Consider the following 25,972-nt stretch of genomic DNA (forward strand, 5'->3'; position numbering starts at 1 on the left):
CACCCCATAGGGGGGTTTTGTTTTTTTGTTTTTTGTAAATTTAAAATATGTGCTGTATTTATCCTCTTTAGTTCGTTCCATTGTTTGTTTTGTGGTTTATATATTTTGGGAAGTGCAATTTGTATTGCATCCTGCTCTGAGCTTTCATGACGAAGGGAAGATTAGAAACATGTTTAATAACAAATGCAGAAATAAATATTTACTGCACGAGTGGCATTTTCCATGTTCAAAATGCTTAACAATCTTCTTCCCTGATGCACAGGAAAGCCATCACTATGGTTCCAATGTTTCGTTTTGAGAGATGCTAGGTTTCATTGCTACCTAAGACCCACACAGCCCTCTAACCCAGGGGTCAGCAAACTTTTTCAGCAGGGGGCCGGTCCACTGTGCCTCAGACTTTGTGCGGGGCCGGACTATATTTGGGGGGGGGGGCAAATGAACGAATTCCTATGCCCCACAAATAACCCAGAGATGCATTTTAAATAAAAGGGCACATTCTACTCATGTAAAAACATGCTGATTCCTGGACCGTCCGCAGCCCGGATTGAGAAGGCAATTGGGCCAGATCCGGCCCCCAGACCTTAGCTTGCCTACCCATGCTCTAATCTGAAAGCCCTGCATCCTTCCCCCCCCCCCCCCGGATCCAGGGGCGCTGAGAGCTGAAGGCAGCCCTGTTTAGGGAAGCTTTTAATATTTGATGTATCACAGTATTTTAATATTCTTTTGGAAGCCGCCCAGAGTGGCTGGGGATGCCCAGCCAGATGGGCGGGGTATAAATAAAAAATTATTATTATTATTATTATTATTAATTATTATTATTATTATTATTATTATTATTATTATTATTATTATTATCATTTGCTTCTGGAGCAGAAAAGGAAACAGAGGCACACAGATTCTCTAGACTGCTTCATCCGATCCTCCTTCCTCACCTCTGTCCTTCCCCATGGAACAGTCAAAAACATCTCTTTAGATAGACAGCAGTGGTTAGAGTGTCAGACCAGGACCAGGGTTCGAATCCCCACTCAGCCATGAAGCTCACAGGGTGACCTTGGAGTCAGTAACTGGCTCTGTCAGCCTAACCTCCCTCACAGGGTTGTTGTTTTGGGGACGAAATGAGGACTGGGGGAGAGAAAACCAGGTACACCACCTTGAGAAAAAAGTGGGATATAAATGCAATAAATAATAAACAGGCCACAAAACACATTAATTATACGTTCGGCTTTCCCTCTCAACTGCACACAACGCCAGAATATTCCCCAACCCCTCTCCACTTGTGAGGAAAAGGGCAGGTTAGCCACACTTTTACATCCATGGATACTGCCGGGGCGGACGGACGCAAAGACCTGTAGGCCTTCCCCAGAGATGCCTGAGAGAGATCTAGTAGATCCAGGCCTGCTCCCAAATGGAACGTAAAGCCTTTTCAATATTTCGAATTGCACCAACCGGCTTTTCATGGGATTCTAGACTTTTTGCCGAAGAATTGATGCTTTTGAATTATGGTGCTGGAGGAGACTCTTGAGAGTCCCATGGACTGCAAGAAGATCAAACCTCTCCATTCTGAAGGAAATCAGCCCTGAGTGCTCACTGGAAGGACAGATCCTGAAGCTGAGGCTCCAAGACTTTGGCCACCTCATGAGAAGAGAAGACTCCCTGGAAAAGACCCTGATGTTGGGAAAGATGGAGGGCACAAGGAGAAGGGGACGACAGAGGACGAGATGGTTGGACAGGGTTCTTGAAGCTACCAACATGAGTTTGACCAAACTGCGGGAGGCAGTGGAAGACAGGAGTGCCTGGCGTGCTCTGGTCCATGGGGTCACAAAGAGTCGGACACGACTAAACGACTAAACAACAACAACAAGACTCCTCTAGGAAACTCCATTTCAGAGGAAGGGCCATAGCTTGGTGGTAGAACACCTGCTTTGCAGGCAGAAGATCCCGGGTTCAATCCCCAATGCTATCCCTAAACGGGCCCCAAATTCTGAAGAGCTGCTGCCAGCCCGTGTTGACAACACCAAGCTTCGACAAACTTAAAAGTCAGCTTCCAAGCAGCCTAGTTTGCATCTCCAAGAGTTATGTGAAAATGTTGTTCGAGGACACCCCAGTTCTCAAAACCCACCCACCCCCTTTCCCGCTACTAGCAAAGGAAGCGACCTACCATGCTTGCGGCCTGCACCCCGTTGCGACTGCTTCAGAGGGGGGTACCTCTCCCAGCCTCGCCTGAGCAGCCAGACCCTTTGTCTCTGCCAGAATATCCCCCGTGCTTTTACGATAGCTCTTTCTGCCGGCATCTCCCGGATCTGTTGGTACACGTGCGGGATCCGGAGGTGCAGAGGGCAGCAGGGTTACTTACCTGCGCGATTCTGCAGAAAGAGAGAGAGAGAGAGAGTGGAGAGAGAAAAGGAGAGGGAGGGTTGCAGCTTGCTCCGTTCGTGTCTTGGCTCGAAGATTCAAGAGGAGACAGGAAGGGGACATTGCTGGTATTTCATCTATATTCAATAAATACACAAGACGTAACCGGCTGCACGTCTGACAAAATAATATATATTATTCATTGTATTGAATTGTAGATTTCAAAAGAAGTCACTCATAAAGTTCAACGAAAAACGTAGAAATTTTGTACCTGTTGATTGCCAACTCCTGTTACTTGAATCAATCTTGTGCTTATCCATATAACTCTACTCTGTAAAAGTTGCTACTGCTATGCTATAAGTTCCACTGTCCTGAGATATCATATATGGTATGTACGGTTGCTGACATTTTTTATATTAATTTTGCTGTGAAAATGTGTGAGATTACGATATTGTATTTATTTGCATTACCTAGAGTTTGTACTACTGATGAAGCCCAAGATGGCGAAACAAGGCTAATATTCCGGAAATCCTTGTCTTAGACTCTGTGAAAGGATTCTGTGGAACTGCAACAACCTTTTGTGTGGATTGTTGGACTTTATGAACAGACAGGTGGAACAGACACTTTCACATACAGTGGTACCTCAGGTTAAGTACTTAATTCGTTCCGGAGGTCTGTTCTTAACCTGAAACTGTTCTTAACCTGAAGCACCACTTTAGCTAATGGGGCCTCCTGCTGCTGCTGCGCTGCCAGAGCACGATTTCTGTTCCCATCCTGAAGCAAAGTTCTTAACCTGAAGCACTATTTCTGGGTTAGCAGAGTCTGTAACCTGAAGCGTATGTAACCTGAGGTACCACTGTATATGGACCTAATGCATAAACTGATTAGAGAATGAACTGATCCACTGGGTCTTCTACTTTTTTCGTTGAACTTTATGAGTTACTTGAAAGCTACAATCCAATACAATGAATACTATATATTATTTTGTCAAACGTACAGCTGGTTACGTATTGTGTATTTATTGAGTATGTTTCACGTAACCAGAGGTTTGTTGATGTTTTGGTATTTCATCTATGGCACAGCATATTTTTTTCTGTTTCCCATCTTTTAACAACCCCTTGCACCCACCAGATGATGTGCTGCAAGACCAGATCTTCTGAGGAGATGGGCTTTTGACTAGAAGCCCACAGCACCAAAGATTTGGATGAATCATAGAATTGCAGAGTTGGAAGGGAATTGAATTTGAATTTATTGAATTTCTATGCCGGGCAGTTCACATAAAAAGATCACAGTATATAAAATAACCCAATAATACCCCCCCCCCAAAAGAGCCACATTTTAAAAGGGTATGGAATGTTGATCACGTCAATCAAAGTCCTGGTTAAAAAGGATGTTTTTGCATGGTGCCTAAAGGTGTATAATGAAGGCGTCAGGCGAACGTCCCTGGGGAGAGAATTGCACAGACGGGGAGCCACTGCAGAGAAGGCCCCGCTCTCATGTTGCCACCCTCCGGACCTCTCAAGCAGGCTGCACACAAAGGAGGCCCCCCGAAGATGATCTCAGGGTCCTCTAAGTGTCATCTAGTCCAACCCCTGGCAATGCAGGAATCTCAGCTAAAGCATCCATGACAGAGGGCCATACAGTGTCAATATGATGATTTGAGCAGAGCAGAAACGAGGCCTGCATGAGTCCTGGGGGGAAAATGGGATCTGTTCTCGGGTCTCATGGAGGCAAACTCTATCTACAAAGCCAAACCAATCTTCTCCCCCCCCCCCAAAAAAAATCTCCCCATTTTGCAGAGGGGAAAACCAAGGTATTAACACAGCCCACATTATAAACCCTCATGTTCTCATCCCCAACCTGGCCCACGAAAGCGATGGGGCTGTGGAAGGAGGGAGAGAGTTTGGTGGGTGGGTGGGGGACCAAATCCAGGAGATGGCAAAAAAAAGGAAGAAATTATCCACTCCACTGGGGGCCTAACAAGTGAGTGACATTAATCTGGACGAGGACAGCTGGCAGTGTCTGACATCCTAGGCTGGCGTAGGGCAAAGCTGCCCGTCTTCGGCCTGCTTGACACTACAGCTTGCAGGATCATGGCACCCCACAGGGATAGGGTGTTTTTTCTGAGGGGGTGTTAATATATTTTAAAGGTCACCTCTAGCAGGATGGAGGGAGGTCGGCCGAGTTGGTAGAGAGGCTTTAGTTAACTTGTGCATGAACACGCGAAGGGCATTTCGACAGGGGAAAAGGCTCAATGCAGGCTCCGTCCGGAATTACATATTAATTGACCCAGGAGAACTGAATTAGAGCCAGGCCTCTCCGCACCCAAAACACAAGGAAACAAGGCAAAGCTTGGAAATAAATTTGATTCCTTGTTCTTTTGCCTCTCTGTCCCCCACCCTTCTCCTTTTCTACATTGGGCTCCCTCTAAGGACACACTTCTAAAAAATAAATGTGCGGGGGCACTGCCACTAGAAGGGCCTTGGTTTAAAAAGATTCCAATATATGAGTTAATCCAGGTCCATGGGTGTAGCCAGGATTTATGGGGGTTTTTTTGGGGGGGAGGTCAGGACAGCCCCACCTGTCATTATCCTCTGACTGGCTCTGTCTAGCAGATTCGGAACGAAACGATTCTCAACCACTGGTTTAAAATCACTTTCTTCGGATCTCCAAGTGCTCAGAAAAACCTGTCAAAATCTTCCTACAATTTCTACTTTTCGTTAAGCATTTTTTATTTGTTTACTTGATTTAAGGGGGACGGCTGCCCCCCTCCCTGGTATACTGCACCCTGGAGAATAACTGCAAATTCACCTAAGCTGTGCATATCGAAGAAACAAATCGATAAGGAGATTTATTTATTTTGGGGGTGGGGAAGAGCTCAATTCCCACAACAGTTCTGCCCTCAGACTATTGTTTCCCTCCCTTGATCATTGGCTATTGTATTCCAATGCCTATGGACTAGTAGCTTGATTTTTTAAAAAAGCAACTTTGGTGGTACTAGGGCTCAAACTCACCTGGAAGTCACACTTTCCCCAATCCTGTTGTGTGTGTGTGTGTGTGTGTGTGTGTGTGTGTAATGGCACCCAAACCTCAGAGGCTTCATGAGCGTAATGGGAAAAGCCCTCAAAGGATGAATCACCCCCCCCCCCACCGGTGCTCAAAGTTTGCTCAATCTGCTCTTTTTATATAGCAATTAAGTGCATCGATTCAAGGCTGTGCACTGCTCTGTCTTAACAGCTCAGAGTCTTTTAAATCGGACGGCTGGGTTTACCGATGGGCATAAACCTTTCGAAACGAGAGTTTAATATGCCTTTTAATTGCTGCGGGCGGCTAAGTATCTGTCTTAGTTTAACTAAGACGGGGTTGTTTGCACAGCCTTGTAAGAAGGCGGTGAATTCCCAGAGAAGTTCTCTTTCGGTAGGCGTTGCGGTAAATCGTTTTCACTTTTTAAAAGCTATTTAAGAAAACGTCTAGTCTGCTCTTTATTAGAATAAACGTCTGCTAGGTTTGCCTTCTTTTTTTTTAGAGGGCAAGGAATCGCCCAAAATGGTTGCCAGAGGGGCCTCAACCACGGCCAGGGGCTTTTCAGTAATGGCCCCGACATGGTGGAACGCTCTGCCACAAGAGACTAGGGCCCTGCGGGACTTGACATCTTTCCGCAGGGCCTGCAAGACAGAGCTGTTCCACCAGGCCTTTGGCCAGGGCGCAGCCTGACTCCCTCCTCTGGCAATCTGCACAGAATTTTGCTTAACGGTTGCCATCAATTTGATTTTAATAAATTTTTATAATGAAATGTTTTTAGAATGTTGGATTATTTGATTGTTGCTAGCCGCCCTGAGCCCGGCTTCGGCTGGGGAGGGCGGGATATAAATAAAATTTTTTATTATTATTATTATTATTATTATTATTATTATTATTATTATGGCTGTAAAGGATTGAACTATTTGCCAAAATGACTCTTGCATCTTGGGAGTTTTCTCTCCCATCTATCATGGACGCTTCAGATGAGATTCCTGCCTTGTTCCCTTCCAACTGTACAATTCTACGATTCTATGCCAATTGGGAATATTCCTGAGGCGTTTTGGTGGCTAGGCCATAAAAACCCAAACAGGACACCCCCGCCACATGCAACCCTGCAATGACTTAAAACAGGGGTCAGCAAACTTTTTCAGCCAGGGGTCAGTCCACTGTCAGTCCCTCAGTGGGGGACCGGACTATGTTTAGAAAAAATAAATAAATGAACAAATTCCTATGCCCCACAAATAACCCAGAGATGCATTTTATTTTTATTTTTTTAAAAAAACACATTCTGCTCATGCAAAAACACCAGACAGGCCCCACAAATAACTCACGAGATGCATTTTAAATAAAAGGACACATTCTACTCATGTAAAAACACACTGATTCCCGGACCATCCGTGGGCCGGATTTAGAAGGCGATTGGGCCGGATCTGGCCCCCGGGCCTTAGGTTGAGTACCCATAACTTAAAATAGGGGTCAGCAAAGTTTTTCAGCAGGGGGCCAGTCCACTGTCCATCAGACCTAGTGGGGGGCCGGACTATATTTTGCAGATGAAAAACCGAACGAATTCCTATGCCCCACAAATAACCCAGAGATGCATTTTAAATAAAAGAACACATTCTACTCATGCAAAAACACCAGGAAGGCCCCACAAATAACCCAGAGATGTGTTTTAAATAAAAGCACACATTCTACTCATAATAATAATATATAATAGTAATTTATTATTTATACCCCGCCCATCTGGCTGGGTTTCCCCAGCCATTTTGGGCGGTTTCCAACAAAGTATTAAAATACAGTCATGTAAAAACACGCTGATTTATGGACTGTTCGCCGGCCGGATTCAGAAGGCGATTGGGATGGATCTGGCCCCCGGGCCTTAGGTTGCCTACCCATGACTTAAAATAACTAAACGCTTGGCAAACGCTTTCTACCCTTTTCACGGTCCTGAGAATTGTTTGAGAGGGTCCCGCAAGCGATCTGACAGCAAGCCCCTGGCCCTGTCAGGGAGCGTCCGACCCAAACGTTGAATTGGAAGGGCAAAACCGCAGACCCGAGGGGGACACGTGGCTTGCGGGAGGGGGCTTCAAACAGAAGAGACAGGACAAAGGCATCATTGTGCACAAATCCATCCAGGAATTCCAAGCTCTTGTTAATACCTTTGGAAATGTGCAGAGGGTGGACTCGGAGGCAGCCCGGACCAGTGTCCGGAGGGTGGGCTGTTGGGGGGTGGGTGGGCTGGGGGTGAGAGTGCATGGCGATATAATTCTGGGCTCGCGGCATACCAACAGGCCCTATTCTCCCTGCCAAAGCAAGCCTCCTTGTTTTTCAGGCGAGCGTGCGGCTGGCGGAAAATTAGGCTTCTTTCTGCACAGAGAAGTCGACATTAATTTAATACGCTAAATAAAAATAACCGCCTGGCAATCTGACAGCAGCAGTGGCGGGGGGGGGGGGGAGAGACTTCCAGCTCCTACCACCTCCCTGAAATTGTATTTATTTCATTTCATAAAACTTATGTGCCGCCTTGATTGTTGAAAAAAACACACACACCTCAAACAGTTTGCAAAGAGAATAAAACCACCGGCAGCAAACAGTTAAGAACAACTCTTTGAATTGTTAGAACTAAAAACAGATTAAAGCTATGTGTTGGCATTCTACATATCTGGGCATGCGTCCCTAAACAAAAATGTTTTTAGCAGGCACTGAAAAAAGTCCAGCAGGGACCGATGTCAACATGCAGGGAGTTCCAAAGTTTAGGAAGCAGGAAAATTGGGAGGAAGAAGGCCAAGAGGCAGAGATGAACCCAGCTGGTGAAGAGTCAAGGATGTCTCCCCCTCCTGCTGCAACAAGCTCTCCTCCCTCCTGGTCTCCCAGAACCAGAAGAGGCATGAAGAGGGCAGAGGAGAAGTTAGCTTCATGCAGGCACAGTCTCCGCTTGCTTGAGGAAAACCCTGGACAGGAAGGGACTTAGGCAGCTGAATAATAATAATAATAATAGTTATTATTATTATTTATTATTTATACCTCGCCCATCTGGCTGGGCTTCCCCAGCCACTCTGGGCAGCTTCCAAAAAAATATTAAAATACCGTAATACATGAAACATTAAAAGCTTCCCTAAACAGGGCTGCCTTCAGACATCTTCAAAAAGTCTGGTAGTTGTTTTTCTCTTTGACATCTGGTGGGAGGGCGTTCCACAGGGCGGGTGCCACTACCGAAAAGGCCCTCTGCCTGGTTCCCTGTAACTTGGCTTCTCGCAGTGAGGGAACCGCCAGAAGGCCCTCGGCACTGGACCTCAGTGTCCGGGCAGAATGATGGAGTAGAATTCGCTTCTTCAGATATACTGGACCGAGGCCGATTAGGGCTTTAAAAGTCAGCACCAACACTTTGAATTGTGCTCGGAAACGTACTGCAAATCAGTCTTAATGCAAATCAATCTCTGCAACTGCGTCCCAGGGGCAAGACTTACTGAAGAAGTGCTCATTAGGCCTGACACTCCTGTGCAAATCCTGTTTTTTCTAATAAAGTGTTAACTTCACTCAGGCCGTGTGATTTACTGCTGGCTCGCTCCTGACAGTTAGGGAGCCTGGGGCAGTGTGCCTCCAGCTGAGGGGTGAGGAACCTGCAGGCCATTTCATGTGGCCCTGGAAATGCTTCGAGGCCACGCCATCTCTTCCCCAGCCACACCCCTCATGAGCCCTTCCTTGCACCCTCCTGCAGTGTTTTTGCCTGGCTAAAAACAATTCTTGCTTGCCTGACAGAGAGAGGCGCATTCCAAGAAGCCCAGGGCACAGAGGTAGTGTCTACATTTGTTGCTCCACCCACTTTTGCCTCTGGCTCCACCCACCACTAGCATGTGGCCCCCAGGAGGCTGCCCAGAAAGGAAAGTGGCTCTTGGGTCTGGAAAAAAGGCTTCCTAACCCTTCCCCAGCACTTTGCATTCTTCGGTTCCAGAAAGGAAGACATTTCCTTGCATTCTGGTTTTGTTGCTGCTGTTGTTTGCTTTTTAAAAAAGTGAGAGAGAATATTAACTTACAGAACTAGCTTATATAGCTCACTTAATGCACATCAGTTACTACTCAATGGTGCTTTGATCACCTTGCTAAACTTGCAAGGAGTGACTCTTCTCACTCAGGGAATCTAATCCACTTTAGCTGGGGCTGAGAGTTCGGAATCAGGGATGGCAGATCCTTGCAAGTTAATTGACACGGAGTACAAAGAGTATGGGGTGTTAGTGGAGGGGGTAGTACCTCTGGTGGGGGACAGACGTGTTCCTTCTGGGGTAGTTTGTCCCCCTTTGGTCCCCACCCTGCACTCGGCTCTCACCTGGGGCTCCTAGAAGCTGTCAGCAAGCGACAGCGACAGCGACCACACCCCAGGAATGGCTTTGACTGGCTGGCTAAACCAGGTGAGGGTAGCTGATAGGTCTCAAACCCTGGTGAATTAGGGACTTCTCCTGCATGCAAAAAGGGACGCGGGTGGCGCTGTGGGTTAAACCACAGAGCCTAGGACTTGCCGATCAGAAGGTCGGCGGTTCGAATCCCTGTGACGGGGTGAGCTCCCGTTGCTCGGTCCCTGCTCCTGCCAACCTAGCAGTTCGAAAGCACGTCAAAGTGCAAGTAGATAAATAGGTACCACTCCAGCGGGAAGGTAAACAGTGTTTCCGTGCACTGCTCTGGTTCGCCAGAAGCGGCTTAGTCCTGCTGGCCACATGACCCGGAAGCTGTACGCCAGCTCCCTCGGCCAATAAAGCGAGATGAGCGCTGCAACCCCAGAGTCGGTCACGACTGGACCTAATGGTCAGGGGTCCTTTTACCTTTCACCTGCGTGCAAAGACAGGCACCAATGGATTGAGCCAAGAGTGGGTCCAGCAGTCAAAAAGGTGATTTCTGCAAGTGCTATAGAGCAGGGGTCAGCAAACCTTTCAGCCAGGGGCCAGTCCACGGTCCCTCAGACCTTGTGGGGAGCCAGACTATATTGTGGAGGGGATGAACAAATTCCTATGCCCCACAAATAACCCAGAGGTGCATTTTAAATAAAAGGACACATTCTAGGTAAAGGTAAAGGTACCCCTTCCCGTACGGGCCAGTCGTGTCCGACTCTGGGGTTGCGTGCTCATCTCACTCTAGAGGCCGGGAGCCAGCGCTGTCCGCAGACACTCCCGGGTCACGTGGCCAGCGTGACGAAGCTGCTCTGGCGAACCAGCACCAGAGCAGCACACGGAACGCCGTTTACCTTCCCGCTATAAAGCGGTACCTATTTATCTACTTGCACTTAAGGGTGCTTTCGAACTGCTAGGTGGGCAGGCGCTGGGACCGAACAACGGGAGCTCACCAGACCGTGGGGATTCGAACCGCCGACCATGCAATCGGCAAGTCCTAGGCGCTGAGGTTTTACCCACAGCACCACCCGCATCCCTTGGACACATTCTACTCATGTAAAAAAACCAGGCAGGCCCCACAAATAACCTAGAGATGGGTATTAAGTATTTAATTTGTTACTGAGGTTTGTTCTTAACACGAAACTGAAGCACCACTTTAGCTAATGGGGCCTGCCGCTGTGCCACCAGAGCACGATTTCTGTTCCCATCCTGAAGCAAAGTTCATAACCTGAGGTACTATTTCTAGGTTAGCGGGGTCTGTAAGCTGAAGCGTATGTAACCTGAAGCATATGTAACGCGAGGTAAAAGGTAAAGGGACCCCTCACCATTAGGTCCAGTCACGGACGACTCTGGTGTTGTGGCACTCATCTTGCTTTACTGGCCGAGGGAGCTGGTGTACAGCTTCCGGGTCATGTGGTCAGCATGACGAAGCCGCTTCTGGTGAACCAGAGCAGCGCATGGAAACGCCGTTTACCTTCCCGCCGGAGTGGTACCTATTTATCTACTTGCACTTTGACATACTTTCGAACTGCTAGGTTGGCAGGAGCAGGGACCGAGCAACGGGAGCTCACCCCATCGCAGGGATTTGAACCGCCGACCTTCTGATTGGCAAGTCCTAGGCTCTGTGATTTAACCCACAGCACCACCCGAGGTACCACTGTACAAACATCCCAAGGCTATAAATTCACTCTCTGAATCAGATCAGTGCTTTATATTAGCCCATTCTTGCAATGCCACAGGTTGCCACTCTTTTTGCCCTTGACAGAAGCTGTGTGCATTGCAACAGCTGTAGTACAGGCTGCAATTCAACAGATGGAGCTTTCCAATGACAAGGAATAGCTGCTTCCGTTAAAGGCACAGAGACTGAAAAAGGGATGGGCAGAGAAACACAGAAAGTTTCCTTACCATTAGTCCATCTATAAAATTACTCACGGGATGAAGATAGCGGACCCAGAAACGTTTTTTCTCCAAGCAACATAATTAGCAGGAAACTAAAAAAATTTCTTATAAAGATTTCGAAATTGAACATTACGAAGGAGGCAAACTGCGGAATGCACATTTAACGCAGGAAAGTTAACAACAACAACAAAACTTAAGCATTTCCAAAGAAAACACGACTAAAGGAAGCCAAATGCAAAATGCACATTTAAATCAGCATAATTTACAAGAGAATAAAATATTATCCTAAGCACCTGTAGGGTAACTTAGTTGGCAGAGCAAGAGACTGAGGTTGTAGATTTGGGCACCACACATTCCTACCTTCCAACTTTACGATTCAATCTTAGCCCCATTCTTTTGCAAGGAGAGAACGAGGTGGCAATTGTAATGTCTCTTGTAATGTCTCGCAGAAGCCATCGTTATTTTACAAACCAGGATAGTCATCCACTGCAGGAGGATGCAGGGTAGTCAGTGCCGGATTTACGTATAAGCTAAACAAGCTATAGCTTAGGGCCCCACTCTCTTGGGCCCCCCAAAAAAAATTTAAAGGAAAAAGAAACTGGATGTACATTTCTAAAATATAAGATAAAAATAAAATAAAATAAAACCTACATACAGCAACGGTGTTTTGTGTTGTGTAGGCTCCTAGGTTCTAAGTCATGGGTCCCACCTGCTAGCCTGCTCCCTAAAGTATCACTGGTTTGCTCATTTCTATATATAGGGTACCTACATTCTGCTATTTATAATTAGTAGTAGTTTGCATTACATATTTACACCTATTATTATTTCATGTTATAACAAGTTTCTAGAGACTAGATTATGAGTCTTTGTAAATTGTGTTTCTAAAGGAACTTTTGTTATTGCCAAATGCCAATGTGCTTGCATTATTAAGTTTGTTATGAATAATTAATATTTATGAATAATAATTATTTCACTATTGATATACTTCTTAATTGTATGTATTTCAGTTCAACCATTAACTTTGATAAAAGACATATTTTGTTACGTGCAAATGGCTTTAGATACCTATTAGGTCTATAAATTACCATATAGCATATATTCAACACAAAAAAACAGCGACAATTTGTTGCTGACAAAGAACAGCTGGACATAGAAAGGGCCCCATTACCTTCTGTATCTTAGGGCTTCAAATTTGTTGAGTCCCCATTTCCATCAGAGTGACCCAGCCAGCGTGACCCATGGCAAGGGATGATGGGAGTTGTAGTCCAGTCCCTCCCTTTCCTGGGTTGGAGCAAAAACTTCTCGGGGGGGGGGGTTGTGTTTATAGAAGCCGACAAGGATAAGGGAGATCGGTTTGTGAAAGAGGTGCAACTTCTGCAAAGCAACTTATAGTTGGGTTTAAAAAAATGCCCCTGCTAAAATAATGCACTGGGGGTTTGGGGTTGTTGTTTTTTTGCAGCCCGGTTGTGTCTTCGCAAAACAGGGAATTGGAGATTTCACCTGCAGAGGCAAGGATTTCACCTTGGAGCCCAAAATGGAAATTTTTAGTTTAGAGAAAAAGTGGGTAAGGGGCGACAGGATGGAAGTTTATAAAAATATATATATTCGTGGAATGGAGAAAGTAGATAGAAAAACGCTTTTCTCCCTCTCTCATAACAGCAGAATTTTTGGGCATCTGAATGTTGGGAGATTCTGGCCAGACTAAGTACTGTACTTCTTTATGCAGCAAATATTTTCTCCCCTTAAATCTTTTTTTATTGATTTTCTATCTTTTACAAATTGGTCCCCAAGTAAAACAAATTTAATATTTCTTTCCTTCCAAATCTGACTTGGCGCACACCCTCCTAGATGCGTCAATGGTTTTCCTGACTGCTGCATATATCCCCCCCTCCAGTTATTCCAATTTATCTGCAAACGTTACAGATTACTTTACATGACAATATATTTACTTTTTAACTCAACTCCTTTTCAAATTATTGACTGACTGATTGATTAAATTTATATACCAGCCGTCATCAAAATACCTCAGGGTGGTTCGCAGAATAAAATACAAGATAAAACACAAGTAAACAATTAAACTGAAACAACAAAACAATAACACACAACCCCCTTCCCAGATAAAAGGAAGTCATAAAAGTAAACGACCCCTGACAGTTAAGTCCAATTGCGAACGACTCTGGGGTTGTGGCGCTCATCTCGCTTTACTGGCCAAGGGAGCTGATGTTTGTCCGCAGACAGTTTTTCCAGGTCATGTGGCCAGCAGGACTAAGCCGCTTCTGGCAAGGCAGAGCAGCGCACAGAAACGCCGTTTACCTTCCCGCCGGAGTGGTACCTATTTATCTACTTGCACTTTGACGTGCTTTCAAACTGCTAGGTTGGCAGGAACTGGGACCGAGCAACGGGAGCTCACCCCGTCGCGGGGATTCGAACCGCTGACCTTCTGATCGGAAAGCCCTAGGCTCTGTGGTTTAGACCACAGTGCCACCCGTGCTCTATTTTGCCCTGGTCAGACCACACCTGGAGTCCTGTGTCCAGTTCTGGGTGCCACAATTTGAGAAGGACATTGACAAGCTGGAATGTGTGCAGAGGAAGGCGACCAAGATGATGATGATAATGATGATTAACAACAACAACAACAACAACAACAATTTTATTACATATACCCCACTCTTCTGGCTGGGTTTCCCCAGCCACTCTGGGTGGCTCCCAACAGAACACTAAAAACAGAATAAATCTCCAAACATTAAAAACGTCCCTAAACAGGGCTGCCTTCAGATGTCTTCTAAAAGTCAGATAGTTGTTTATTTCCTTGACGTCTGATGGGAGGGTGTTCCACAGAGAGGGCGCCACTGCCAAGAAGGCCCTCTACCTGGTTCCCTGCAACCTCACTTCTCGCAGTGAGGGAACCCCCAGAAGGCCCTCGGAGCTGGACCTTAGTGGGTCTAGAAACCAGGCCTGATGAGGAACGGTTGAAGCATCTGCGTATGTTTAGCCTGGAAAGGAAGAGACTGATAGGAGATTGAGAGGAGATATGAGTTACAAGAAAGGGGATTCCGACTAAACATCAGGACATGGGCAGATTTTGGTAGTATGGCACCCTGAACGAGGCCTCAATTTGGCACCCCCAAATGAATATTCTCAGTGATGGATCTTCTCAATTCTGCACCCCCCTCGTCCCAGTGCTCTGTGGGGGGGAACTTCCCACACTGCCCTAAATCTGGTGCAGATCAGGAAGAACTTCCTGACAGTAAGAACAGTGGAATGGACTCCTTCAGGAGGTTGTGAACTCTCCTTCCTTGGATATTTTTCAGCAGAGGTTGGGTGGCCACCTGCCATGAATGCTTTAACTGAGATTCCTGCATCCCAAGGGGTTAGACTAGATGGCTCTGGGGGTCCCTTCCAACTCTACCCTTCTATGATTCTTTGAAGTACCATCTCCAGAAGACAAACTCTCCAGAGCACCTATTGCTAGCGTTCCACACCAGCCCTTGAAGAAACAGGGGAGGGATTTTTAGAAGTTTAACCCAGAGACACCCTAACCCCCCCCCCAGCCTCCCCAAACTGCCCCTCCCCATCTCTGGCGGCTCCGCAGGCTTCTGAGGCCAGGCCGCCAGGGAGCAGCTGGGCGGAGAGTGTGGAAATCTTGATGATTAGTTTGTTTTTTAGACGCAGGGATTTGTGGCTGATTAACCTTAATCCGTTCAGTGTGATGGAACCCCATATGCGACTGGGCTTCAGTGAAAGGGGGGGGCACGGGACAGGGAGGGGAGAAAGCGGGCACAAATAAGGAGAACGAAGCAGGCTGCCGTCCATGGAAGCTCACACCGCAATAAATTTGTTAGGGCACGCTTCCCCAACTTGGTGCCCTCCCAGTGCCCTGTCTGGGGCTGCTGGGAGTTGGAAGTCCAACGTATCTGGAGAGCAACAGGTTGGCAATGTTAGCCTTGAAAGCTTAAGGGTGCTTTAAGGTGCCACAGTGCGGTACTGGCAGCAGACTAAGAACGGTGGCTTTCCGGTGAAAACGCCCAACCTTCGAAAATATATAGATAAATGCCGTTCCAAGCGCATACCTGTCAAGGCTCCTCCAGATGACCTGTTTATAGAGCATACATCTTGATTTTGCTTCCACAAAGCTCACGCAGATAGTTTAGATTGCATCCGGGTATTTACTGAGCTTCTGCTCTGCTTTGCTTGCAAGGTTGTTCCTCTAAGACGTGGGTAGGCAAACTAAGGCCCAGGGGCCGGATCCAGCCCAATCGCTTTCTAAATCTGGCCCGCGGACGGTCCGGGAATCAGTGTGTTTGTACATGAGTAGAATGTGTCCTTTTATTTAAAATGCATCTCTGGGTTATTTGTGAGGCATAGGAATTTGTTCATTTTTTATTTATTTTTCAAAATATAGTCCGGCCCCCCACAAGGTCTGAGGGACAGAAGACCTGCTGAAAAAGTCCGCTGGCTCCTGTTATAAGACAATGAGCGTTGCTCCCAATTTGATTGCATATAACTTCCCATTCTTGCTTAATTAGTTGCCATTAATTTGATTTTAATTGATTTTTATAATGAAATATTTTTAGAATGTGTGAATATCTGATTGTTTGATTGTTGATTGTTGTTAGCCGCCCTGAGCCCGGCTTCGGCTGGGGAGGGCGGGATATAAATAAAATTTATTATTTTATTTATTATTATTATTATTATTATTATTATTATTATTATTCACCTTTTGTCCGCCCCACACTTTTCAATGTGTTCCCCTCATCTCTTTCCTAACTATGCTAAAAGTCTGTGTCCCTTAAAGTGGACACGGGTTGCGCTAAAGCAAATGGAGCTCCTGAAACCAATTTAATTGTGTAAACCTAAATATACGGTAGGTGCTGGAGCCTGTCTCCCCCCAAAGAGGCGGGCTGGACAGAGGCACCCTTGACCACACAACAAAAGTGCCATAGCTCAGAGACAGAGCACAAAATGTTGATGTACCCTCGTCTCTTGTAGGGAGCCCACACACATAATGGAAGACTGTTCATGAAGATCATAGAATTGCAGAGCTGAAAGGGTCATCTAGTCCAACCCCGTGTCGCAGGAATATTTTGCCTCCAGGAATGTCTTCTTCTGTACCACAACTGCCTGCCTGGCAACATGGGAAGTGAAGATACAGCTGATGGGAAACGATATACGATATATATATGATATACGATATGCGATATCTTTATTGTCATTGTCCCATGCAGAACAATGAAATTGAAAAACTACATAAAACTACTACAAAACTACATAAAACTACATAAAAACTACATAAAACTACATAAAAACTACATAAAACATTCAAAAACCCCTAAAAACTCTGAAACCCCATTTTAAAATACACTATACTATAGAGACCCCTTATGCTGCGTTTAGAACCAGAATTGTATTTGCCTAGAAACTGTTTCTCAGGCGGCTAGTCCTGGTCTTTATAACCCTGTACCTTCTTCTAGAAGGCAGAAGCTGAAAGAGATCGTTTCCGGGGTGCGCACTATCCTGCGCTATCTCTGCTGCTTTCTTATGGCACCTGGCAGCATAAATTTGATCCAAGGTGGGAAGAGTGCACCCAGTTATTCTCTCCGCAGTCTTTACAACCCTGGACAGCATTGTTTTTCCCCTGGCCGTGCAGCTCCCAAACCACACACACAGACCATAAGTTAATACACTCTCCAAAGTGCAATGGTAAAATGCCATCAACAGGTCCTTTGAGAGATTGTTTTTCCAGAGGATTCTCAGGTCTTTGCTCTTCCCCAGGTCTTTGCTGTTTTCTCCCCAGGTTAGGTCGTACCCAATACTGGAGAAAACCACTGCGCCCAGCTTTTCAAGCTGCATGCACACACCATACACTTAAAGCACGTGGCTTCCCTTTAAAAATAACCCCATGGGAATTGTAGTTTACCCCTTGCAGAACTATAATTCCCATCAACAAATGGAGGAAGTCATATGCTTCCAATACATTGCGTGTCTTTAGCCTTCAGCGCAGGCCAAGTCCCATTTACTTATTTTTTTGGGCCACTCCACGCATAGGATAGTTGTTTCCAGTGCTTTTTTCCTGGGGGTACACATACCCCTAAACATTTTGTGAACCTTTGTACTTTTGTTCATTTACTGTATTTGCTTTTCCTGATTTGAACTATAAAATGGTGATTTTCTTGAGTCAAAATGAGGTAAACACTTTTTTAGAAGAAAAAAAAAAGCACTGGTTCTTTTCCTTACTAGCCTCGGTCTTCAACAACAGCCTCGCATGCAGGCATTTAGCGCAAAGATTTCCCTAATCGACATGACCCAAAGTTTCACCTGTTAAATTTCTGTGTATCTCAGGCTAATGGTATAGGAGGAGCAGCTTGAATGGCCATTGTGTGTAGGGGCTGTGCTGGAAAGAACAGCAGCAACCTTGAGTGAGTTTTGCACATGTGACACATAAACACATGGAATCTGATCATAATTTTTCTGAACGGCGCGGTCTCTTCCTAGTGGCAGAACCTGGCACGGCCTCCATCCTGTTCATTATATAGATGAGAGCAAGCTGGGAGGAAAGCTGGGCTTGAATGCTCTCCAAAAGCAAGGGCAGCCTTGCCTCTCGAGCCGAGCATGAGATGTGTGTCTGGCAACTTCTCTCCAGAAAGAGATGATAGCCATGAAGCTTCTGATTCGACCCACCACACACACACACACACACCAAAAAACCACCCCAGGCATTGCCCTTATCCAAGTTGGGAATACATGCCGGACAAAGGGGTGGGAGGTGGGTGAGAGATTATGCTGTTCAAAGAGGATTAACACTTGGCAACAAGGCATCGAGCATCCTCTGATGTTCCTCGCTGTTTTCTAGTGTACCATTTTCGTTCAATGATAATTTCCTTTTGCGCAGATTGTTTCCCGTACCAAGTAACTTAAAAGACCCACGTTATGAATTCATCAGCTACAGATCATGCATACCCTCCAACACTTCTCTCATGAAGATTGGGACATCATATTCAGTAGTTGTTGTTATTATTATTATTATTATTATTATTATTATTATTATTCTCTGCCCCAGTGCTTTCTTTCTTTAAAAAATGTTTAGGGGTACGCTCGTTTTGACTCAAGAAAATCTCCATTTTATAGTTCAAATCGGGGGAAATAGATACAGTGGTACCAAGGGTTACATACACTTCAGGTTGCAGACTCCGCTAACCCAGAAATAGTACCTCGGGTTAAGAACTTTGCTTCAGGATGAGAACAGAAATCGTGCTCTGGCAGCACAGCAGCAGCAGGAGGCCCCATTAGCTAAAGTGGTGCTTCAGGTTAAGAACAGTTTCAGGTTAAGAACGGACCTCCAGAACGAATTAAGTACTTAACCCGAGGTACCACTGTACAGTAAATGGACAAAAGTACGAAGGTTCACTAAATATTTAGGGGTATGTGTCAGTATATTTCATTCTCCCATTGCTGGGTGTGTGATTGTTACATCACATGTCTGTGTTTACTTTCCAGGCTTGGAAAGTGTGAGAACGGAAGCCAGTCTTATCTTTTCCGCTGTATTGTACTTTTGTACTTTCTCTCCCTCTTGAAGAAGAAGATGTGAGAGGACACCATGACTGCTTTGTCCTGTATATATTGCTGAATAAATTACCGTACTTAGAATGCCACACCTCATTTCCACATCGCTTCTGCTATACTCTGCTGTGTGAGTGTGCACATATCTGAGGATATGTGTCGCTGGTGCGCACCGGGACTGAAGATTTATGAACGTCCTGGACTGCGCTTCATAAGGAAGACACCCGGAGAGGTTTGTCTCATTCCAGGGGCTGTGGGTGCCCCCCCAGGAATGTTCCGATAGTATGCGTACCCCTGCGTCACCCAGAAAAAAGCACTGCTCTGCCCATCTGATTTGGTTGCCCCAGTAATTCTGGGAGGCCCCCAACACATATAAAAACATAATTTAATATTTAAAAAATTCCCTGTACAGGGCTGCCTTCGGGTGTCCTCAGAGACTGTATAGTTACTTATCTCTTTGGCTCAGGTGTCGCATAACTTCATACCCTCCAACATTTCTTCACTGCAGATGTGACAGCAGTCACGAAATTAAAAGACGCCTGCTTCTTGGGAGAAAAGCGATGACAATCCCAGACAGCATCTTAAAAAGCAGAGACATCACCTTCCCAACAAAGGTCCGTATAGTTAAAGCTATGGTTTCCCCAGGAGTGATGTATGGAAGTGAGAGCTGGACCATAAAGAAGGCTGATCGCCGAAGAATTGATGCTTTTGAATTATGGTGCTGGAGGAGACTCTTGAGAGGCCCATGGACTGCAAGAAGATGAAACCTATCCATTCTTAGGGAAATCAGCCCTGAGTGCTCACTGGAAGGACAGATCCTGAAGCTGAGGCTCCAATACTTTGGCCACCTCATGAGAAGAGAAGACTCCCTGGGAAAGCCCCTGATGCTGGGAAAGATGGAGGGCACAAGGAGAAGGGGATGACAGAGGATGAGACGGTTGGACAGTGTTCTTGAGGCTACCAACACGAGTTTGACCAAACTGCGGGAGGCAGTGGAAGACAGGAGTGCCTGGCATGTTCTGGTCCAGGGGGTCACAAAGAGTCGGACACAACTAAACAACAACAACAACAACAACAACAAAGGAAAAGCAGGACATTCTGGGATCAAATCAGAAACCAAGGTGGCTTTTCTAAATCAAGAACTGTCCCTGGAAAATAGGGACACTTGGAGGGTCTGGCATGCACTGCAAACGTTTTATGTTACATCCTTTAAAAATCATTAATTCTGGTATTTCCCCCCCTAGAAAGAACAAACAAATGCTGGGAAATTGTAGCACTGGTAGTTGGACTCTGTGAGTGACCCTTTTTGCTCTCCAGTTCCCGGAGGGCGCAGGAGTAACAGTTAAACCCATGTAGGTTTTGTGGCCACATCTGTATCCCACTCTGACAGATGTATAGCATTCCTTCCTGTGTGCAAATCATTGAATAATATTTACCTCAGTTAATTCCCATAAGCAGAAATGCAGCTTTTTCTTTCTTTCAGGGCTGCTGCACATTTTAATGGCTTCGTGAAAAATGAAAGCACTACAGGTGAAACATTTTTCTAGCCCGGATGGATTTTTTAAAATTAAGGGGTCTCCCTAGGGTTGCCATATTTCAAAAAGTGAAAATCTGGACCCAAAAGTTGTTGAAGTTTTTTTTTTAAAAAAAGTTTTGCAAAATCTCTCTGCTTTTTAAGCACATATCCAGATTTTCCTTGACATTTCAGTGATTTCCACCCAGACACTGCTTCCAACAACCATATTCTGGAAATTTCAGACATATGGCAACCTTAGTCTCCCCCACTCTTTAGTTTTCCTTGCAGCGATCAATATTTTGCTACAAAACCTATTTTAATATATTGTGAGTCTTTCTCTTTTCCACTGAGGAGGAAACAGAAATCCAGTTGTTTTCCAGGGCCGGCTCTACCATTAGACAATATGAAGGGATTGCCTCAGGCGGAGCATCAGCAATAACACCCTGGCTGTTGCTTCTGAACCCCTGAACTTGTCCCCCCTACAATCTAGCCTGCTGCCTTTGGTGTGGCGATGAACTCTCTCCCACCACTAATGTCAAATTAAGTTTCAGCTGCCAGTGTGCCTGGTTTCTGTAACTGGAATGGCGAGGAGCCGCCATCTTGTCAAATAAACCCCATAGCAAAACGCTAAGAGAAATGTTATTATTTGCTTATATCCCACCTTTTTCCTCCAAGGAACTCCAAGGTGGTATATGTGGTTCTCCCTCTCCTCATTTAATCCCCACAATGACCCTTTAAGGTAGCTTAGGCTGAGGGGCTGTGACCGGCTAATACAGCGGTTTCACTTCACCCTCAGAGGCGTACTCCATTGCCTCTCGAGACAGATGGATCATAGAATCCTAGGATGCCAGCAAAATGGTTGTTTCTTCCAGACCCTATTCTCCAGGGATGTCCCTGATCTAGAGAAGCCATCCCGGTTTCTGATTTATTCTCAGAATGTCCCGCTTTTCCTTAGGATGTCCCTATTTTCATTGGAGAAATGTTGGAGGGTATGGCGTTTCTGACCCCCCCCCCCGAGCCGTCTGAAGGCAATCTTGTTTGGGAAGGTTTTGTTAAAACCTTTAATGTTTTATGCTGTTTTTTATATATGTTGGAAGCTGCCCAGAGTGGCTGGGGCAACCCAGTAAGATGTGTGGGGTATAAAGAGTAAAATTATCCTTATGGAATGGGACATCCTTATTTTCGTCGGAAAATGTTGGAGAGTTTGTCCTAAATCTGGGAGCAGGAAGGGGGACCATGGCAGAGGGGCTCTTTGACCCCTTCTCAGAACCCACTAGTACCATTCCCCTTTCCCCCGCCACAGCCAAAGTCTCTCGCTTTGACCTGCCTTTACGCACAAGCGCATTTAATGTGCAAAACAGGCTGTGGCTTGGACAATTTAAGGTGCTGTTTCAGTGAAACACTGCTGCCCTCTGTTGATGGAAAATATAATTTTATTTTTTCAAAGGATTTTGCACCCGCTCAATTCTACCTTTGGATAGCTCTGGGATTCGACTCTAAGAAAAAAAAATGTTCTTTCTGACCACCCAGTGTCAATATTTCTTTTCTTTTAATTACCCTTGAAGTTGCTTTAAGAAGGAAATTCGGGGGGGGGGGAGGGAAGCCTGCAAACATTTTTGCTGCTGGATCATACTGCAACAGGCATAGGCAAACTTGGCCCTCCATATGTTTTGGGACTACAACTCCCGTCATGCCTAGCTAACAGGACCAGTGGTCAGGGATGGTAGGGATTGTAGTCTCAAAAATATCTGGAGGGCCGAGTTTGCCTATGCCTGTACCACAGCTTCCATAGAATCAGTGTTGAAGGGGACTCCAAGAGCCATTTAGTCTGACCTGCTGCAATGCAGGAATTTCAAAACATGGTTCCCCATCCAATTTGAAACCATACTGGACCCTGCTTAGCTTTGTAAACGTGGTAGCATTTTTATTGCTGCATCACTAGGACGCTCCATTAAATAAAAGATGCCTCCAGGCCTTCCTCATTCCACAGAAACCGGCACCAACTTTCTGCCGTCGTCATGCTAATTCTCTTGAGGTCGCACCCACAGAATACATTTTAAAGCACTCTTATGCCTCTTAAGGCCTCTGTGGCTTTGTTGGAAATTAAAATAGGTTGAAGGAATAAAACCAGTCATGACTTCTCCCAGAGAATCCTGGGAACTAAGCGAGGATTATCTTGACTTGATGGCCTCTGACAGGTTCGCATTAAATTTAGCATGGTTGCCACATGGGCCCAGCCCTGCGCCGACCAATTTTAGCTGCCTTAATAAGTATTAGGCGTCTGGTATCTCAAGCAGGGTTTAATTTTGACAGGTGGGTGGGCACATCCAAGGACAGGTTGGCTTTCCACTCTGAAAATACAACCTCGAATCTTCGTTGGAGCTGGAACAAAAGCAGTGTTCACTAATGGTTAAAGCTGGGTTTGTTTTGTTTTTTAAAAATTTTTTATTCAAAATTAAAACAAAACATATTATAAAAAAAAGCTGGGTTAATTGGCAGAGAAACTGCAGGGAAAAGCTCAGAGTCCAAGGCTGTGTTCCTAGCTTCACTTACCTTGGAGCAAGCCCCATAAAATAAAATAGAACTTGCTTATCGGTAGACATGTTTAGGATTTTGCTGTTAAGGAGAGTCTGGCTAGATTGCTTGTTGGGTAGGCAGAAACAGGGTCATAAGGGGGAAAACATAGGGAGAGAAGGCTTGAAGAACAAAGATCTCTGGCTTACTGCATTACAAGGCCTAGGGCAGGGAGGGATCACCTTTGGCCAAGGGCCGCATTTGCTCAGGGGTAATCTGTTGAGGGCCACATGCCAGGTGGAGGACCGAGCGAGCGGAGGTAGAGTCAGAGACAAATTAGCTCATTTGGAATAAAGACTGCTCTGCTGCAAGCCTTGCGCCGGCAGCAACCTAAAATTTGAATTCCCAAACCTCTTCCAGAGTACTCGGAAATAAACCCTTCTGAGTTTTACGGGGTTACTCTCAAATAAGATGATTTTGTGTGTCTGTGTGCAGCGGACCTGATAACAGCTGCAGGAAAGTGAAAGCAATTCCTTTCTGACTTTAGTGTACTCTACAGAAGGGACGCGGGTGGCGTTGTGGGTAAAACCTCAGTGCCTAGGGCTTGCCGATTGCATGGTTGGCGGTTCGAATCCCCGCGGTGGGGTGAGCTCCCGTCTTTGGGTCCCAGCTCCTGCCCACCTAGCAGTTTGAAAGCACTCTTAAGTGCAAGTAGATAAATAGGTACCGCTTTACAGCGGGAAGGTAAATGGTGTTTCCGTGTGCTGTGCTGGTGCTGGCTCGCCAGAGCAGCTTCGTCACGCTGGCCACGTGACCCGGAAGTGTCTCCGGACAGCGCTGGCCCCCGGCCTCTTAAGTGAGATGGGCGCACAACTCTAGAGTCGGACACAACTGGCCCGTATGGGCAGGGGTACCTTTACCTTTACCTTACAGAAGCCTACCAATTTGTTCACAGATAGCCGACAGGGAAGACTAGGATACTGCTCTGAAACTGCATGGGATGATGAGAGTGGGGACATATTTTAAAGCCAAGAAAAACAAAGAGGAAATTAGCAGGAGAGAGGGAACTCTGATGAAGTGGGGGCTGCTTGAGGTGTCAGAGGGCCACATAAAGCGAGGCTGGGGGCCAGCAGCTGGTCACCCACCTGTAGCCCGGGGGGGGGGGGAGGAACTGCACATTAATAGCACCCAGACAAAGGACAATTGGAAGCTTGTGGATATAGGGTGACTCATTTAAGAAATGCCAAGCAGGGAGAATTTCTCAGGAATCTAGTGGAAAGCTCACCAGTTTCTCAGGGTGAGCCCTGGGTTCTTCTCAGCCCTGGGTTCCTGGATGTTGTTGGACTACAACTCCCATCATTCCTAGCCAGCAGGGCTGATGGGAGTTGTAGTCCCAACATCATGCAGGGACCTAAGCTTGAGAAAGGCTGTGCTAGAATGTACAGCGGTACCTCGGGTTAAGTACTTAATTCATTCCGGAGGTCCATTCTTAACCTGAAACTGTTCTTAACCTGAAGCACCACTTTAGCTAATGGGGCCTCCTGCTGCTGCCGCGCCGCCAGAGCCCAATTTCTGTTCTCATCCTGAAGCAAAGTTCTTAACCCGAGGTACTGTTTTTGGGTTAGCCGAGTCTGTAACCTGAAGCGTCTAACCTAAAGCGTATGTAACCCAAGGTACCACGGTATATTACTTTCCAGGCACAATTCAAAGTGCTGGTTTGAAGATAAAAATCTAGGATGGTTTGGGCTGTATGTACGGTACTTTCCAGACAGCTTCTTTCCCCCCATCCACATCTGCATCTTGAACTCACAGCAATCTGCCACAAGCAAAGAGAGTAGGCACAGGATGGCACCCTCCAGCCACCAAATCTAGGCAGGAGATCATCAAACAGGAGTGTCGAAAGTGAGGGTCTTTCCTTTGTACAGTAGGCCACCTTTAAACCCCAGGCTTAAGTGAAAGGTATGTGGACACACAGCTCTCTCCTTGAAGGCAGGCAAGAGATGTTAACACAGTTGAAGGACACAATCCAACCAGCCATAAACATTCAAGGGGGTAGAGAAAGGTTAGTGCAGCATTGGCAGAAGCCTGAAAGGCTGTGTTTGGCTTCTGGACACAAGGCTCTGCAACCCACCCTGCAGCTCGTTTTTGCGAAGGAAGGCATTTTCCCTTATATTTATTTATTTGCTTTAAAGGTACCCCTGACCGTTAGGTCCGGTCGCGGACGACTCTGGGGTTGCGGCGCTCATCTCGCTTTATTGGCCGAGGGAGCCGGTGTTTGTCCGCAGACAGCTTCCGGGTCATGTGGCCAGCATGACTAAGCCACTTCTGGTGAACCAGAGAAGCACGGAACGCAGTTTACCTTCCCACCGGAGCGGTACCTATTTATCTACTTGCACTTTGACGTGCTTTTGAACTGCTAGGTTGGCAGGAGCTGGGACTGAACAGGAGCTCACCCCGTCGTGGGGATTCGAACCACCGTCCTTCTGATCCGCAAGCCCTAGGCTCTGTGGTTTTTAGACCACAGCGCCACCCGCGTTCCCTTGTTCGCTTTACACGTTGTCTTATTGCCAAGGCACCCAAGGTGGTTTACAGCTTTGCCATTCTCCCACCCACTCGCTGGCAGAGAGCAACACCAAGACATGCAGAAAAAAATAGTGGTGCCTCGCAAGACGAAAAGAATCCGTTCCGCGAGTCTCTTCGTCTAGCAGTTTTTTCGTCTTGCGAAGCAAGCCCA

General features: G+C 46.2%; 2 protein-coding genes across 3 annotated transcripts in view; one reads left to right on the forward strand and one right to left on the reverse strand.

The window, feature by feature from the left end:
* Window positions 1-12,868, reverse strand: part of LOC309345969 (homeobox protein otx5) — a 62,326-nt gene extending 49,458 nt beyond the window's left edge. Inside the window, exons 1-2 of one of the 2 annotated variants that reach the window (XM_081869502.1) lie at window positions 12,820-12,868; window positions 2,159-2,363 (exon numbers count right to left, since the gene is read on the reverse strand). The gene's annotated coding sequence lies outside the window, so the exon portion shown is untranslated. Of the gene's footprint in view, window positions 1-2,158; window positions 2,364-5,366; window positions 5,479-12,819 lie in introns of those variants that run through there. The other variant, XM_081869501.1, reaches the window with a different exon arrangement.
* Window positions 1-25,972, forward strand: part of LOC309345965 (gap junction delta-2 protein-like) — a 160,890-nt gene that overhangs the window by 60,950 nt on the left and 73,968 nt on the right. The gene's annotated exons all lie outside the window — the stretch shown is intronic.

Source organism: Podarcis erhardii (genome assembly GCF_964252035.2).
Source record: "Podarcis erhardii genome assembly, chromosome: 7".
Classification (NCBI taxonomy): Eukaryota; Metazoa; Chordata; class Lepidosauria; order Squamata; family Lacertidae; genus Podarcis; species Podarcis erhardii.